This window comes from Cherax quadricarinatus, chromosome 78 (assembly GCF_038502225.1).
Source record: "Cherax quadricarinatus isolate ZL_2023a chromosome 78, ASM3850222v1, whole genome shotgun sequence".
Lineage (NCBI taxonomy): Eukaryota > Metazoa > Arthropoda > Malacostraca > Decapoda > Parastacidae > Cherax > Cherax quadricarinatus.
Window position 1 is genome coordinate 17,270,751 of NC_091369.1, and position 14,858 is coordinate 17,285,608.

At 41.8% G+C, this 14,858-nt stretch overlaps 1 non-coding gene across 1 annotated transcript; it reads left to right on the forward strand.

Moving 5' to 3' along the window:
• Nucleotides 1-12,100: 12,100 nt before the first annotated feature.
• Nucleotides 12,101-12,173, forward strand: TRNAV-CAC (transfer RNA valine (anticodon CAC)). Its single transcript has one exon. It is a non-coding gene; the product is annotated as a tRNA-Val (tRNA).
• Nucleotides 12,174-14,858: the final 2,685 nt, after the last annotated feature.

Below are 14,858 nucleotides of genomic sequence, written 5' to 3' on the forward strand. Positions count from 1 at the left end.
ATGTGAATTCATTGGACAAAAAATGTAAGGAATGTTAAAAGTTCCTATTTATTTGTGGGAATATAATAATGTTATAATACCAAGAAGTAGATAAGTGAAGTACATGTATTAGTATTACTCCTACAGCATTCCAGTGTTATGGAAATATATAACCAAAGTTCTTTAGTGGCTGCACACCAGCTGCACATGACAGCTGTCATGACAGCTGGGGTTTGTTTCGTAAACGAAGACATTTTTTGGATTATTAACCCGTAGAGTTAGTACCTTAGGTAAACTTAGGTAAATTTGATAAAGCCACTGTCTGGTATATTTCCAATGGTTCTTCAGTACTGTCTCCCAGGATACGACTCACACATGTCGTCTAACAGTCAGGTACCTGGAATAACTTTGATAATTGATATCGACAAACTGGTTTAAAACAGACCTAAGCGATTACTGGGACGTATTTATTAGAAAGCGTTTCGGTCCCGGGACCTTGATCACTTATAACCAGTTAAAGCAGATCAAGGTCCCAGAACCGAAATTTTTTCTAAAAATATATGCTAGTGTTTGCTTAAGTGCCTTTTTGAATTAGCTAATTTAACTGGAGCAAGATAATAGGTTTCAGGAAACATGTCCGAGCTACGGTCTTACAGTGCCGAGGGAGCAACCAGTTGATTGTTAGGTAAGACACATATGCAACAGTTAGGTATCTTTATTATGAAACGTTTCGCCTACACAGTAGGCTTCTTCAGTCAAGTACAGAAAAGTTGATAGAAGCAGAAGATACTTGAAGACGATGTAATCAGTCCATCACCCTTAAAGTTTTGAGGTGGACAGTCCCTCAGTCTGGAGAAGAGCATTGTTCCATAGTATGAAACAATATGGAGATGAAGTGACAGGTTGGAGCTTTTTATAGCGCCAAGAGGTGAGACGTAGGCCACTAGGAGAGGTAAGAACTCAGATGCTGAGAGGTCAGGTCCCTCTCAAATCCAGCCGCTCTCACTAGTGGAAGTTGTCGAAGTTGATTGCAGGTCTGTACCAAGATACCCTTGTGTTGCAGTGTCTGACAGATTGAACATTAAAATGGTATAAAATACCGACAGGTTGTTAGGTAAGACACATATGCAACAGTTAGGTATCTTTATTATGAAACGTTTCGCCTACACAGTAGGCTTCTTCAGTCAAGTACAGAAAAGTTGATAGAAGCAGAAGATACTTGAAGACGATGTAATCAGTCCATCACCCTTAAAGTTTTGAGGTGGTCAGTCCCTCAGTCTGGAGAAGAGCATTGTTCCATAGTATGAAACAATATGGAGATGAAGTGACAGGATGGAGCTTTTTATAGCGCCAAGAGGTGAGACGTAGGCCACTAGGAGAGGTAAGAACTCAGATGTTGAGAGGTCAGGTCCCTCTCAAATCCAGCCGCTCTCACTAGTGGAAGTTGTCGAAGTTGATTGCAGGTCTGTACCAAGATACCCTTGTGTTGCAGTGTCTGACAGATTGAACATTAAAATGGTATAAAATACCGACAGGTTGTTAGGTAAGACACATATGCAACAACAGTTAGGTATCTTTATTATGAAACGTTTCGCCTACACAGTAGGCTTCTTCAGTCAAGTACAGAAAAGTTGATAGAAGCAGAAGATACTTGAAGACGATGTAATCAGTCCATCACCCTTAAAGTTTTGAGGTGGACAGTCCCTCAGTCTGGAGAAGAGCATTGTTCCATAGTATGAAACAATATGGAGATGAAGTGACAGGTTGGAGCTTTTTATAGCGCCAAGAGGTGAGACGTAGGCCACTAGGAGAGGTAAGAACTCAGATGTTGAGAGGTCAGGTCCCTCTCAAATCCAGCCGCTCTCACTAGTGGAAGTTGTCGAAGTTGATTGCAGGTCTGTACCAAGATACCCTTGTGTTGCAGTGTCTGACAGATTGAACATTAAAATGGTATAAAATACCGACAGGTTGTTAGGTAAGACACATATGCAACAGTTAGGTATCTTTATTATGAAACGTTTCGCCTACACAGTAGGCTTCTTCAGTCAAGTACAGAAAAGTTGATAGAAGCAGAAGATACTTGAAGACGATGTAATCAGTCCATCACCCTTAAAGTTTTGAGGTGGACAGTCCCTCAGTCTGGAGAAGAGCATTGTTCCATAGTATGAAACAATATGGAGATGAAGTAGGAACGAACGAACGAAAGTTCAGGTAAGATCCCAAATGGGATGAGCGGGGAAGACGGGACAGACGAAGAATAGTGCTGGAGAGGAGTGTTCTTAGTCGTAGAAATAGAGCCAGGGCTTAACCCAGCAGCAAAGGCGATCGTGGGACAGATATTGAAAAGAGAAATTCCGGTTCTTCTGTTGGGACTCCGGTGGGGTGAGTTGGGAGTAAGGGACTTGCGACGTTTAGAGCTAGAAAGGAGTGCAGAACTGAGTCATGTCTTAACCCAAAAAAGCTAAGGCGAACGTGGGTCAGAGAATGGTACCTGTCTTAGAAGGTACCTGTCAGCGGATCCAAGGTTATTTGTAAGTAGGGTTAGGAGCAGGATCATGCAAGGAGTAGAAAAGGTTGTGTTGGTTTGTGGGTCTGCGAATGTCTTCGCCAAGGAGAGAGGTCCAGTAGTCATGTCGTGTCTCAAGTTTGTCTATCTGTCTGTCACTGAGCCTCTTCCAGTACAGATTCAGCGCAGGGACGTCTAACTGGGCATGGAGAGACTCGCTTGTGGCGAAGTCCTCCCATCTGACATCAAGCACCCAGCGCAGCGCCTTGTTCTGGACACGCTGCAGTTTAAGTAAGTTTGTTTTTGCTGCAAGGGAGAGGACTAGAGGAGAGTAAGTTATCAGAGGACGTATTAGGGATTTGTAGAGGTGTAGTTTGGTGCGTTGAGAGGCATGTTTCAGCTTGTAGAGGCCCGCAAGGGCCTTACTAGCTATTGCATGCCTTGAGTGAATGTGTCCGTGTAAACGAAGAAGGTAGTCAAGATTAACGCCAAGGACAGTGACAGATTGTGTGATAGGGAAGTAAGTGCGGGTGTCAGCTGTTCTGAGTTCGACAGGTAATGGAGGATCACGTTTCCTGTAGTTAAAATACGTAATGCTGGATTTTGCTGCATTGGTTTTGATCCTCCATTTTTGTTCCCAGATGGCTATCCTGTCAACCTCATTTTGTGTTTTGTGTGTGAGTGTATCTATATTGGGATTCACGTCCCATTTCCTTCCATCGACTGTTAGAGTAGAGGTACTGAAGTTTGCGATTGAGTTTGATCTTCTGTTGGAGGTTAGCTGTGGTGACTGTGCTGAGAATATGCTCATGAATCCCTGATAAACAACTTATCGTCACGCACCTTAACCGACTACGAAAAACAAGCACTGAGTCTGGGACTCAAATTTACCACCAACATACGCAAACCTAACTATCAACTTAATCTAGTTACCAGGAACCATAGACACAGTGACAGCAACTTCCAGAAGGGTTATATACAGGGCCTTCTCACTGCAGCTTTATGTGAACCTTCTACTTCTAATCTTCCTAGACGATACATCACTGCCCTTAAGAACCTCGCCGACGACCCCAACATTATCGTCACCACCGCCGACAAAGGAGGTGGAGTCGTCATCCTCAACACCAGTGACTACAACACTAAAATGATGGACCTTTTGAATGATCAATCTACATACGAACCCATCAGCACTCAACAGTGGGAGACGCTCACCAAAGATTTTCTATACAAAACCAGACAAATACTCAAACGCACTAGAGAAGGGAAGAAACTTCTGTACTTGTTACCAAGCAACCCTAAACCAGCACACATGTATGGTTTACCCAAGACCCATAAACACAATATTCCTCTCAGACCAATCACGTCAGGAATAGGCAGTGCTCCACACAAACTAGCCGGAGTTCTTGCCAAACATCTTTCCTGCCTTCTGGGGACCATCAGCCCCGCTCATCTTAAACACTCAGGTGACCTTCTCAACCACATCCGTAACCTCTCCATCCGTAACAAGAAACTAAGCAGTTTGGATGTGACTTCCCTCTTCACAAAAGTACCTACCAAAAAAGCCATCGAGGTTCTACGACGTAAAGTCAATCATGACCTTAATCTTCCTCTACCTCCCGGAGATTTTGTTGACTTAATTGAACTCTGTATTAATTTCAACTGTTTTTCTTTCAATAACAAGCTCTACAAACAAACCTACGGCATGGGAATGGGGTCCCCCATCAGTGCCGTCCTAGCCAACTTATACATGGAACACCTAGAGTCCGAACACTTCGCCAACATCATCCCTTCAAGCGTCACTTGGTTACGTTACGTGGACGATGTCCTCGTAATAAATTCGAAACGTTTTGATGTACGGGATCATCAGGCAAGGCTTAACGCAGTTGAACCGGCGATCCAGTTTACACTAGAAGAAGAGTCCAATGACAAGCTACCTTTCCTCGACGTCCTCATTCACAAAGTAGACAACAACCTAAGATTTCAAGTTTATCGGAAACCCACCAATAAAAATGATCTCACACACTTCTATTCCAGTCAAGATACCAAGACCAAAAGAGGCATCATCATCGGGTTTTTCCTAAGAGCATACCGAATTTGTAGTCCTGAGTTTCTTGACGAGGAGTGTACATACATTCACCAAACATTCAGAGTTACATTTTCCTCCTTTTTTCATCAAAGACTGCAAGAAAAGAGCTCTTCAGATCATAAATTCTCCACGCATCAACACCACTCCCAGCAAAGTTATAATTCTTCCCAACAGTCAGGTTGCACTGAACGTCTCAAAAGCACTTTCACAAGCTAACACCAGAGTCGCCATCGCTTCTAGCATTTCAATAAAGGATATAACCAGGACAAAATCCAAGCACCACGAACCAGTCAATGCAGGAGTTTACACTATACCCTGTGGAGGCTGCGACAAGATTTACGTAGGTGAAACAGCCAGAAACCTCGACACCCGCCTCAATGAACACATTTACGCATGTAGGAACGATAACCTGAACAACGCCTGTGTACAACACCGAAATTCCTCCAGTCATCTCATGAAATTCAGAGACGCCCAATTAGTGATCAAAGAAACTAATTTCCGCAGACGCAAGTGCCTCGAATCAGCACTGATCGCTGTTTCGAATACAATTAAACAAAACAACGGCAGCTTCACCATCTCCGAAGTCTTAGCAAGAATCCTCCTGAAAACAGTAAACCCTGCCATCACATAGTCTCTCCTGTTATACTACACAAAGCACAGAAAGTGAACACTGAAACAAGCTGCCTCATTCCAGTTTATATTTGTCCAACCTATTTTTATGTTACCCAAGTAATAGCTTTTATATCCTTTTACTCATGTACGAATTAATTGCTTTACCATATTGTATTACTTTTGTCACTACCACTACTACTACTACTACTACTACCACTAGTGAACATCAAAATGGTACCTCACTAGTATTCACCTCACTCTGAGCCTTTATATACCCTCTGTGTCCATGTATTGTTTGTAATGGCTTGATAAAGCTCCTGGAGAGCGAAACGTTGCCACAATAAATGTCACATTAGTTGCACTTGTGTCCTTTTACTTTACATATGGTCTATAGTTCGAAGCCAAGGAACTGTCACCTGCCTTGTAAATAGGTATTACATTTGCCATTTTCCACTTATCAGGCACTATGCCAGTTTGTAGTGATATGTTAAAAAGATTAGCCAAAGGTATGCTAAGTTCCCCTTTACATTCCTTTAACACCCTTGCAAACAGTTCATTAGGACCTGGGGATTTGTTAGGTTTTAGTTTCTCTATTTGTCAGAGGACCATGTCACTAGTTACCGCAATCGTACATAGTTTATTATCATCCTGTTCTACGTAATCTATTATTTCAGGAATATCGCTAGTATTTTCCTGAGTGAAAACTGAGAGGAAGAAGGTATTTAGAATTTCACACATATCCTTATCAATGTCAGTGATGTGACCAGAGTTACTCTTAAGCAGGCCAATCTTGTCCCTAATCTTACTTCTGTATACCTGAAAGAACCCTTTTGGTTTAGTCATTTAATCCCTTGCCCTTGCGACCGTAGCCTCATAATCTCTTTTTGCTTTTCTTATTCCTTTCTTTATTTCTCTCTTTAATTGAATATATTGATTTCTTAACTGCCCATCCCCTCTTTTGAAACGCCTATATATGCCTCTCTTTTGACCAATGAGATGTTTTAATCTATTGTTCATCCATTTGGGATCATTTTTGTTAGATCTAATTTCCCTACTCGGAACAAAAGTTGTCTTGGCAGCTAGAACTATGCTCTGAAAAACGTCATATTGGCAACCAAGATCACCTACCTGACCCATAGTTAGGACATCCCAATTTAGCCCACCCAAGTAATTTTTCAGTCCCATGAAGTTGACCAAGCGAAAATCTGGGACAGAGATTTGATTGTAGTTATCTGGGTAATTCCATGATATATTGAAACTAAGTGATTTGTGATCACTTTCTCCAAGCTCATCATTAACCTCAAGATTATTAATTAGTGAATCTTTGTTGGCAAGAACGAAGTCAAGCAGATTGTTTCCTCTCGTTGGTTCTGTCACAACCTGTTCTAAAAAGCAATCCTGAACCGTATCAAGAAAGTCACTAGACTCAAGATTTCCTGTCATATTGTTCCAATCAATTTGTCTAAAGTTAAAATCTCCCATTATCACAACATTTTCATATCTAGATGCCTTATGAATTTCGTCCCATAACAGCTTACTACACTTCCTATCAAGGTTTGGGGGCCTATAAATCACACCCAAAATTAATTTGTCACGTCCCTCGAGAAACTGAAGCCAAACCGATTCTGTGTTCGATGTTTCTAATTTCATATCATGTCTAAGACAACAATTTAAATTTTCTCTGACATACATCGCCACACCACCACCCTTACTGTTGACCCTATTAGTGTGGAATAGTTTATAACCCTGTATGTTGCATTCAGAAGGCATTTCTCTATCTTTCAGGTTGAACCAGGTCTCAGGTATACCAATAATATCTATATTACCTACACTTGCAAGTAATCTTAGCTCATCTATCTTATTTCTTAGACTCCTACTATTTGTATAGTAAACCTTAAGGGAGCTAGTCACTCGTTGTCGTCTACTATCACTCTTTGTTTGTTGATCAATTGATTTGCCATTACTAGCAACTTTATTTTGAATATTGTCTTTTAAACATATTCCTGAGGTATCCCGGTAATAACTGCTGTTTTTAACCCTAATGCTGCAGCCTGATTGTTTCCCACAAACACCCATACCTCTATAATCTATCAGTTTAAATTCCTAGACAAGTCATCAATTACACTCTCAACTGAATTGGCTAATGCAACCACTCCATCCCCAGAGAGATGAACCCCATCCCTTGCATACATATCACGTTTGCCAAAGAAAAGGTCCCAGTTATCAATGAATTGGGGTTGCAATTTCCTTGCAGTGCCTGTCTAGCCAACGATTTATACCAATTGCCCTAGACATCCATTCATTGCCCACTCCCTTACTAGGCAAGATGCTACATATGACTGGGATCCCTCCCTTAGACCTAACTACTTCTATGGCTGACCTGTACTTATCCAACAGCTCCTCTCTCCTGCCCTTCCCAATGTCATTACCCCCAGCACTTAGACAGATAATGGGCTTGTTCCCATTACCTGCCATAATATTATCCAACCTGCTGACTATGTCGCCAACACCAGCTCCAGGAAGAAACACACTCTGTCTGATCTTTCTGTCTCTGTTACAGAATGCACGGTCCAAATATCTTACCTGATAATCGCCTACTATTAAAATATTCTTACCTTGATTAGCAGGGGAATCAGTGGTACCTTCAACCTCACTAACCACTGAAGTACACTTGTCTTGGAGAACAGAGAATCGATTTCCTACCTTCACATCTTCTCTAGTAACTCTCCTCATCTTCCTTCTTCCTGAACTGTGAACCACTTGCCACTCAAAGCGGCTGCCACTATCACTGCTGGTGACCATTCCTACCTTACCAGCTAAATCCTTCTCACACTCGCTCCCAAACTCATCTATGCGAAGCTTCAGCTTCCTATTTTCCTCCTGAAGAAGTAGAATCTCCTTCTTCAACACATTAACCTGGGATTCTAAAGCCCGGTGGCCTGGTGGCTAAAGCTCCCGCTTCACACTCGGAGGGCCCGGGTTCGATTCCCGGCGGGTGGAAACATTTCGACACGTTTCCTTACACCTGTTGTCCTGTTCACCTAGCAGCAAATAGGTACCTGGGTGTTAGTCGACTGGTGTGGGTCGCATCCTGGGGGACAAGATTAAGGACCCCAATGGAAATAAGTTAGACAGTCCTCGATGACGCACTGACTTTCTTGGGTTATCCTGGGTGGCTAACCCTCCGGGGTTAAAAATCCGAACGAAATCTTATCTTATCTTATCTTATCTTACAACAAGCAGAAGGATGGAGTAAATAGGCCAGAAGGTGGTAGTGGTAGTAGTGGAGGTAGAAAGTAGTAGTGAGGGAAGCAGTATGGTGGAGGTGAAGCCAGTCAAATACTAAGAAAGAGGAGCACAGCGAGGGAGCTAGGGGCCCACAGAGGGTAGAAGCAAGAACACAGAAGGGGGGGGAATAATGAAGGAACAAATACCCAAGGCAGAAGAAAGACAACCCAAAGGAGAAAGAGGAAAGAGGAAGAGGGAGAAGAAAAAGATATCAAGTTAAGTCACGGGTGTTCTGAAGTTTGGAGCATTTTACAATGTAGTGGGAGAGGAAGGCATCTACAGAGACGAAGCCAGGACTAAGATTCATACAAGGATAGTTGTGTATTAGGGAGCATTCAATCAGATGGCGACTGTTAAAGTTGGAAGTAGGGAAGACAGTTTTAGCAGAAGACCAGTCAATAGGTTGGCTGTGATCTCTGACGTGACAGAAAAGAGCATTGTTAGTGTCGGCAAGCCTAACACTACTTTTGTCTTTCTTGATCTTATCCGCCTTTGTGTGGACTCTAATTACTTTTCCTTCCAAGGGAAGTATTATTCTCAAACCTTCGGTATCGCTATGGTCTCTCCTCTCTCTCCTGTCTCTGCTAATCTTTACCTGGAATACTTCGAGACTCTTCTTCTCCGCTATGTAGATGACATCTTTGCTCTTTGGCCTCATGACTAGTCTCTTCCAATCATTTCTTGATGCTCTTAATAATCTTGCCCCTGATTGGGAATCAAATTCTTTGCTTCCTTTCCTTGATGTTTATGTCCACCGCTCAGATGCAGGTTTTGCCTTTTCCGTTTACGGCAAACCTATGCACAGTGGCATGTATATTTACTACTTTTCTTATCATGCTTCCTCTGTCAAAAAAAAAGTGTTTTTATCTCCCTCTTTCTCCGTGCTCTCCGCATTTGCGATCCTCAGTTTCTAGTTGTTAGTTAGTTTAATATCTTTATTATGCACCCCATACCCATCCTGTGGGCGGTAGTCAAAAGATTACGAAGGTACGTAATGGGTCCAGGGACTGGACCCCAAAGTTATGACAGCTGAACTAGTTACAAAGGTAATGAACTCCAGGTAGATCTGGTCACAATCATGGCAAGTTACAAAGGTAATGAATCAGCCTCATTCCTATACATGGTTACAGTCATGAACAAATTACAAAGTAATGAACCACTTCTTGAATCAGAAATTTCACTCTTCACAATTCACTTTCCGTCTTGGCTACCCTTCCCATTTCATAGACTCTGCCTTCTTACGTGCTAAACGTAATTTCTTCTCTCCCAAACTCTCTACTCATGGGAACTCTTCTGTCCTCTGCCTTCCCTACATTTCCGGTCTTTCTAATCTCAACAACTCTCTCCGTTCCTTAGACATCAAACTTACTTTTCACCAGACTAACACTCTTCACACTAATCTCGTCCATACCTCTCCTCCCTCTACAGATGCTCCTGGTGTCCACTCTATTTCTTGTTCCTCCTGTCCTCTTCAGTACTTCGGGGAAACTGGCCGATCTCTTTCTGACAGACTTAGGGAGCACAAAAATAGTGTTAGGCTTGCCGACAATAACAATGCTCTTTTCTGTCACGTCAGAGTTCACAGTCATTCTATTGACTGGTCTTCTGCTAAAACTGTCTTCCCTACTTCCAACTTTAACAGTCGCCGTCTGGTTGAATCCTCCCTTAAACACAACTTTCCTTGTATGAATCTTAGTCGTGGCTTCGTCTCTGTAGATGCCTTCCTCTCCCACTACATTGTAAAATGCTCCAAACTTCAGAACACCCGTGTCTTAATTTGATTCCTTTTTTTCTTCTTCTCACCTCTTCCCTTTTCCTCTTTCTTTTTTTCTCCTTTGGGCTGTCTTTCTTCTGCCTTGGGTATTTGTTCCTTCATTATTTATTTTTCCTCCCTCTATGCTCTTGTACTTACCCTCTGTGGGCACCTAGCTCCCTTGCATTGCTCCTCTTTCCTAGTATTTGACTGGCTCTACCTCCACCATAGTACCTCCCCCACTACTACCTTCTACCTCCACTACTACCACTACCACCACCTGGCCTATTTACTCCCTCCTCCTCTCCTTTTCGTTAGTGTGACTTTGTAAATGGTCCAAATCGGACCGAAACGTCGTCGTAAGCTCCTTTCTTCTATGTGCGGGTTATATGTGTATCCAGTACATATAAGAGGGGGCGGGGCCGTGAGAAAGAGAGTAGAAGAGTGGTAGTAGTGGTAGAGATAGTAGTAGAAGGAATCGTAATACTACTACTAGTAGCAGTAGTTGTATTACTAGTTAAATAGTGATGGAGGTAGAAATAATAAAGGAGTAGTGGTAATGTTACAAGAAACAGAGAGTGAAGTGTATGCAGGTATTAATTGTAGTAGTAGAGGCAGTCTAAGGTCAAGAGAAAAAGTAGCGCTTTAGGAGAGCTAATGGGCGACGATGGTGATAGGAAAAACTCTGATAGGATGTTAGACACAGCAACATCTAGTGATCTTTCACTAGTGATCTCCGCTGGTGACCCCTACCACTGCTCCATTTCATCAGTCATCAGTATACAAGCTCCATCTCCTCGAAAACACTGTACTTTTATCAACATGATGGAGTGAACACAACTACTCTAGGCTGAGGGATTGATTACCCTAAATTTCTCCTCATCTTCCAACTTACTCCACATTGGTCTGAAGAAGTCACTGCGTGACGAAACGTTTCGCGAGTAAAAATTCTAAATGTTGCACAAGTATCTCATTCACAATACTGTATAAAAGGAAAACAGGATAAAGCTCGTAAAAACATTCACACATTGGTAAACATTACAAACAAATAATCTTAATCATTTATAAACAACTTCAAACGATTTATATACATTTCCTCTTTTACTGTGTTATTCACGTTGCCAATGAAAAATCACGTTTCTCGGCATTCATGTTTCTCTTTTTTTTTCCAAGATTATATATGAGTATGTGTACGGTTTAACACAGTATGGGAGCTCATAGATCAGTTGGTAGCGCCTTCATCACTATAAGACCGTAGCTCGGACATGTTTCCTGAAACCTATTTACTACCTTGATCCAGTTAAAAAGACTAATTTAAAAGGACACTTATGCATACATTACGATATATTTATTAGAAAACTTTACGGTCCCGGTATCTCGATCACTTATAACTGGTTAAAAGTGATCAAGGTCCCGGAACCGTAGCGTTTTCTAATTAATACATTCCAGTATTTGCTTAGGTATGTTTCAAACCTGTTTGTCGATATCATTTATCAAAGTTATTCCAGGCACGTGGCTGTTAGACATGTACGAGTCGCATCCTGGAAGAGATGAGTGAAGAACCAGTGGAAATGTACCAAGTTCAGTTTTCCTACCTTACTAACTCTGGGTTAACAATTCGAAAAAAATGTCATCGCTCACGAAACCAACACCAGCTGTCATGACAGCTTCTGTACAGCCATTAAAGAGCTTTGGTTATATATTTCCTTAACGGTGGAATGACGCGAGAAACACCAGTGTCGTAATATTTAATTCACAATATCATCTTGTCGGTATTGTGTAACATTAATATATTCTGACAAATAAAAATGAGTAAAATCCTTTAAGCTGGAAATTTTCACATACCTTAGCGTGTTTTGAGGTACGGAGTCTATATGTTTCCGTAGTGTAATGGTTATCACGTGCGCCTCACACGCGCAAGGTTCCCGGTTCGATCCCGGGCGGAAACATTGTTTATACCGAAGGTTTTCTGAACTGCGAGTTCTGTGATAAAACAATCTATCGTCGCTTTGTGGCAGTTGTACTGAGTAGATCATAATATAATAAGCTGCACATTATGGGGGACTATAACAGAATTTTATTATAAATTAATGAAGGACAAAATACCTCTGATAAATGATTCACCTGTGTCGAGTCAGTTCACTTTACCTGGTCAGAAAAACTTCCAAATAACAGAAAAAAATGAAAACAATTTTAGCTTAATTCGAAGTATCTTTTGTTTTATTTTAATGAGTTTCTCATTTATGTGAATAACATTATAATACTGACATGTTAGTGGTTGCATTTAACCGAATATTATTTATTTTTTTGTATTTTATTTACAGCTATATTACAAGATGCAAATAAATTACCATTCAATGGTACATGTTATGAGAGAACAATCAACACCGGTACTACTACGGTCCACTGAGTGAACATACAATACAATATTGCCTTAAGACAAACCTGACATAACCTACAACTTACCTAGAAACACACAGTGTTACATAATCACAAAGATCTTCATAATACACTGATGCTAACACTTACATCCTACACTTATACAACCCCCACCCGCCCCTCCACAAGTTTAAACCCTGGACACTCACGTGGTTAAACACAATATTAAACATTAAACAAGTTAATACCATTGCCACTCTCACGTTCTTAAACACAATATCAACATTAAGCATTAAACAAGTTAATACCACGGCCACTATCACGTTGTTAAACACATTATCAATATTAAACATTAAACAAGTTAACACCACGTCAGGTGTAGCAGACGAGGGGATATTCACTGGTAGGCGGGATTCCCCAGTGGAAGTAGGTCCTTCCCAAAGAGATGGGTTAGTTGTAGTAGTAGTTGTCGTAGTCGTGAAGGTTATGTACATGTCCTCAGAATTAAGATTCCATGATGTTGCACATGTGTCTTACTCTCATCTTGTCGGTATTATATACCATTCGTACACAACTTGTCAGACACTGCAACATCATGGAATCTTAATTCTGAGGACATGTACATAACCTTCACGACTACGACAACTACTAGTACAACTAACCCATCTCTTTGGGAAGGACCTACTTCCACTGGGGAATCCCGCCTACCAGTGAATATGCCCTCGTCTGCTACACCTGACGTTACTATATAAGCGCCAGGATTCTTTCTTCTGCTTCAGAATCTCCACGACTATGGTGCTGTTCGCACCTACTCCTAGGTTGAGGGACTGATTACCTCATCTTCTGTACATAGTTCTACTGTCTTCAAGTTATGTCCTAGAATTTGTATTGATAAAGCCACTGGATGGCGAAACGTCTACAATAAAGATACCCAGATGTTGCACATGTGTCTTACTCTCATCTTGTCGGTATTATATACCATTCGTACACAACTATATATGTATAATGTCTTTCTACCTCTGTATGTTAGAAGTGATCAATGTCCCAGGACCGAAACGTTTTCTAATAAATATGTCATAGTGTTTGCTCACGTGTCTTTCTAAACCAACTTGTCGGTATTTATTACCAAGGTTTATATCAATCTGGGGCTTGCACCGAGGGTACACACGTCGGTGGAGGAGGAATTATGGGAAGACCTAACCTGTGTGTGTGTTACGATCACAGCAGCAGCGGAGGCAGACGACTACTATTCCATGTCTAGAGGTGCATCGTTATGAGGGGTATTCAGGGATGGGCAAGTCCTGCAAACCACTGATGCAATGGGTATTTTCGTGGACAGTTAGTATGAGAAGCACTGGGAAAACAAGGTAGTGGAGGGAGGAGGTGCGTAAGGAAATTTCGTGTAATCTTAAGGAGAGGGACACGACAGCATTAGGGGCAACCACTGAAGAGGAGGAAAATTTAGGGCAATGTCAGCAATGGCAACGGGTAAATCCCGGTAATTTATGGTATTCCAGTTGAATTTTGTCATGCATTGTGAGTTGTTGCGGGGGGTTTCCGTACGTCTCATGAATGCAATGAAAGATGTGGATAAATTGGGACATGCTCAGTCGACGGCGGTCGTCATGTTGATCCCAATGGGTAAGACGCAAGTAGGAATTTGTGATTATCGTGCTATTTCACTCTTGAGTGCGTATTGTAAACTTTTTGCTAAGGTGTTGGATAATTGACTAAAGTGTGTCGTGGGTTTTGTTGTTACACCTGGTCAGAATGGTATTTCTTAAAGATCCATGTTAGCAGGTCCTTCCATTACTGATGATTATGTGAGTACATTGCAGTTGAAAGGGAGGAAGGGTGCATTATTTGTCCTTGACCGAAGACGAGTGCACGATTCGGTGGATCGGGACACTATGCACAGTAGTCTACTTAAGCAGGTGTTTGGGATGGAAATAGTGAGGTGGTTGGATACGCTGTGTTGTGGAGCGATGGCTAGGGTCCAAGTGAACAGTAGATTAGGCAGGGTTGTACCCATGAGTATAGGTTTGAGGCAGGGTTGTACCCATGAGTATTGGTTTGAGGCAGGGTTGTCCATTGTCTTAGACACTCTTCGCATGTTTTTTGCATGCGTGCAGGACCTGTTCAGTAGGCTGGTTTTTGGTAGGGTGATGATTTTGGGAAGCAGCATTTTTCCATGATGATACGACGCTATTGGTGAAGGAGCATACAAACCTTCCAGCGCTAGAAGGGGTAGTTAG